General features: G+C 37.4%; 1 long non-coding RNA gene across 1 annotated transcript; it reads right to left on the bottom strand.

The window, feature by feature from the left end:
* Positions 1-346: 346 nt before the first annotated feature.
* LOC149214978 (uncharacterized) lies at positions 347-3153 on the bottom strand. The gene is made up of 3 exons (XR_016250970.1): positions 2431-3153; positions 1002-2300; positions 347-867 (listed from the first exon to the last, which is right to left on the bottom strand). It is a non-coding gene; the product is annotated as an uncharacterized LOC149214978 (long non-coding RNA).
* Positions 3154-4345: the final 1192 nt, after the last annotated feature.

The following is a 4345-nucleotide window of genomic DNA, read 5'->3' as shown; positions in this document are numbered from 1 at the left end:
CAGCGAGAAAGTTTACCTCAACTTTCTTATCACCTGGTTGTAAACAGTTAAGAAAAGCACACAATGTTCCTAGTGTGATAAGCACGCGCTATGTAAATATTAACACCATATTTGTGGTTGATAATGGTTGGTGTCCTAATTTTATCTACCAATAGACAACCACACGCTTTCTAAATCTTCACACCTGACTCAGACCCCTAATAATAACCACCTTCATAGCCCAACAAAATTATCCGATACAAAAGTAGAACTTTTCAGAAATGTAAGCTGATTATGCAATACACAAATGATGATTAAGAACACTGCTAGACGGGTAACAGTTCAATGCCAATTCAATCAACCTTCATGCAACCAAGGAAAACCAACTCACCTTTGTAGTATTGAATGCGACATTCTTGCAATGGATATATGCTGACAGACCATGCAGACAAGTCATATGTCAAGTTATGAATGGTGACAGTTATATCAGATCTAACAGCCGTGTTTGACAGAGAAGCAACACATAGATTAGTTTTCTTGTGTAAGCATGTGCATGTAGCATAATCCAATCTACTCTTTTCAATCATGCAAATTCAGGCTCTGTGGCAGTGAACAATGCATTATCCCCATAGAATGAAGTTCAAACAATATTCCAAGTTGAAAGAAATTTTCCTAATGTACATAATTTTTGTGTTATGCACCTCCGATAAGGCCAACTTATTCATACTCACATGACAAATATTGAATATCTCTTGAGAAAGACGTAACGAGAAATTCTCAGGTTTTCCCGCAAGGCAGGGAATTGCTGCTAAGCTCAATTGCCACAAGGATCTTCTTTCGAAGGCTGTGGCTCCTCTTCCTCATCTCCAATAGCCCCACTGTGGTTTCCTGTACAACGATTGTTAACCAAAATTTATAAGAAAATGTCATACATATTAAAAATCTTATACATTCATTTAACCACCATCACATTTAGAACAGAAAATGATGAAATTTTAAGGATAAGAATTACAGTTACTTACAGTTCCCCAGTTTTCTGAATAATTGTTGGAGGGGCAGTTTCAATTTATTCTCTTTGCAAAATAGTGTTTCCCGTGACTCAAATGGGATAGCTTCTCCGAGGCTGTCGGAAATCTTTTCGAAGATCAATGATATATGGTCAAGACATGAACAGAGTTTGGGCAGTATCATTCCACAGTCCATTGTTTGATACCCATGGTAACAAGCCATGATGAACCTGGGTAGCTTCTTCATGTCCTAGGAAGATCCTTCATTACCTCAATAATTTTTCTTTGTACTTCAACCATAAGTGCCTCATCTCCAGCCAATCCCCTATTATGCTTTTTTTAATTCCTGACTTTATTCTTGTTTAATATTTGACAAACAGATGTGTCAGATTTTTGAGACCCTTCAAACTCCAGGCACTTCAGTTTCCACACTTAATCCAGGAGTTGACTATTGAATACAGAGTGCTTAGTTTAGAGATTTCATTCAAGCATCCGTTTAAATTAAGATACTTGAGATTTTTAACCTCTCCAATCTTAGATGGAAATGATTCTAGACGTCCAGAAATGAAAACGTTAAATAATTGAAGTCTAGAAAGATGGCACATCTCTTCAGGCAAATCCTTGATTCAAAGACATACTCTTGAATCATTATGTGAGGAACTCAAACATAAATTGCCATGTCTCGAAGAACATTATCATGAGCTCTTCGCTGGCATGCCCTATTGAGTTCCTAAGTCCCCTTATTTTTAGAACTCTGAAACAAACCACGATCTACCTGAAGTTTTCCATAGTTGCGCCTAATGGCCATGCCCATTAAATGGGTTCCCTTTTTACTCATAGCAAGCCCTTGGGCAATCTATATTTGTACTAATTTGTCCACATCAAACCTGCGTCTCCCATAAGCATAGCAGAAGAGAAGAAGCAAATCTCGACGTTTGAATGGGGCAAGGAATCATAACTCCATTTAAATCGCCGATACAACTCTTGATCAACGGGAGCATGAGGGTGTGGAAAAGATGGATCTGAGGGTTTCATGAAAGGTAAAGAAATCTCCCATTCATCCACACAGCTTTTGCCCTTCATTGCCGTGGATGCTGCGTTTAATGCCAAAGGAAAACATCTATACTCGTCCGCAACAGAGTCTGCCAATTCCCTAGGAGCATGGACCTCTTTGAAAGCTATTAAACATCCACGCTTCGTGTCCAGAGAGGGGCTGTATTTCAATAGACTTCTCTGTATCAGATCCTTCCTCGGAGTAGGAAATGCGACCTTGATTCCACAACGCGTCCAATGCCACAACGAATTTCTTGTCCCCTACAACAACAATCAAAGATTTTTACAATCTTGAAAAAATGTGACCCAAATAGCATCGTAGAGGATATTACTGCCCTTAAAGTTGTTAAAGACCATTTTTAACAAAGATGCTTTCCCCTTGCCACCATACCTTTACACCATTTAAACGAACTCGGTCAGCGTCTGTAAGCCGTGTCTTCACCTGCACCTGGCTTGAGCATCTTTAATCAGAGAACCTACAATCACAAAGGTTTCACAACAGTTGCAAAGCACTATAGTCCCCTCGCCCTGGCTAAAACAAAAATAGAAATACAAAGGAAATAGACGGATCTGGCCTCTTCCCAGTTTGAACTTTGAACCAACCCGTCAACATCAGCTGGGGCCATTATTGCCAATCCAACCCATGCTTCTGATGCCCATGAAAGGCAAAGGTAAAAACAACAAGCACATCAGCTGCCCAACACCCTACCTAAAACAAATATGCTAAAAGAGATAGATGGCATGGATGGATATGGCCTATTCTCTCCTTGAACCAACCCAGAATCGGGTGTCCCCATCATCTATTCTATACGCTGGACAGAGGATCGACAAACTTGGTTGACTCAAATGACTCACACCTCACAGCACTGTGAAAAGCTTCGCTTATAGATCACGCTATAAACATTTTTGTAACTGCTATTAATCATTCCTTCCATTCCACTGATCTGATCTGACAAACATGGGAATGGAAAGAAAGATCAGGCTTACAGGGTTTGTAAAAACCTTACCTGAAATTCCGCATCTGGGAGATCATCCAGAGGTCCATTTCCATCGTTCTATTTGCACACTCGACGATCTCATCTAATAGAACAGAAACCTCCTAATTTGCAGTCTCCTTCTGTGTCGGTGGTATTGCACTTTTATACGTCAAAAAAGCAAAACGACGAATGGGATTTTAAGTTAATTTATTTTTATAAATTTTATTTATTTATTTATTTATATATAATTAATTAATTTTTATCCAGAATCATAAAAATTAAAAAATATTTTGAAAAACAACGCTAATTACTAACTCATCCAATTAATATCTTACATTTATCTAGTACCACTCATCCAATTAATAACTAACTGATATCAACCAACCAAATCCCAAAGACATGAAGCACGATAGTTTCCTACCAACCAAATCCCCTAATACATGAAGCAAGATAAATTCCTAACTGATTTTAATTTCTTTTTCCCAAACTATTTAATCAAACATTTTTTAACAATGTTCCTATTTCATACATTTTGAAGACATGTGAATAATTCAACATCTTTTAATAATTGTTGAGACTATAGACAATTAACTAATATTTGGAGAATATGTTATTTCATTGACTTATACATTAAATTAATAACTTTACCTTGTTTATGTATTCTCTTGAAAACATCCCAAGTTAAGACCTTATCTTTTGGGGCCAACCACTTGAAACCCTTGTCTTGTTTCGTTCCTATAACTTTCATAGGTATTCCCTCCACCAAACAAGCTCTTATGGATCATAAATGAAAATTGCTTTATAACCCAATCACATTAGATATTCACCCCCAACTTTATTATAATCCCATGCCAAAGAGTCATTTTCCTCCCTTACATGAACATGACCCCTTAGTAGACTTGCATGAGCCATCTATAAATATACAAGAAGCCTTCCCAATCCCAAGTACCATGTCTATAACAATCTTTGAGACCAACGGTCAATGGAAATAGGATCACGTACATCATGAAGAGAAAAGAACTTTATGCCATGTAGATCAATAATCTTATCTTCTAGTAGCTCCATATATACACCACGATCGATGATAGTATCAATACCTAGTTTGACATGTTCCCCATTACCAACTTTCCAGGCCAAATGTAGGCATATAAGAGGAAAATCCAAAACAAGGGCCTTCCAGTGATTGGAAACATTTTTTTTTTTTTTTCCATTGACTCTTGATTTAGTCTGTGATAGTTCTTAGTTTTATGTATTTTTAATCAATAATTATCCTCCACATGCTATCCCTTGAAAATACCCTCCATAAATTATTAGTTACAAAAGAGGTGC

Source organism: Pinus tabuliformis, chromosome 1_1 (genome assembly GCF_031772625.1).
Source record: "Pinus tabuliformis cultivar Carrire ecotype Pingquan chromosome 1_1, CPIR1, whole genome shotgun sequence".
Classification (NCBI taxonomy): Eukaryota; Viridiplantae; Streptophyta; class Pinopsida; order Pinales; family Pinaceae; genus Pinus; species Pinus tabuliformis.
The sequence above is the reverse complement of the archived record's forward strand: the minus strand, read 5'-3'. Positions and strand labels throughout refer to the sequence as shown.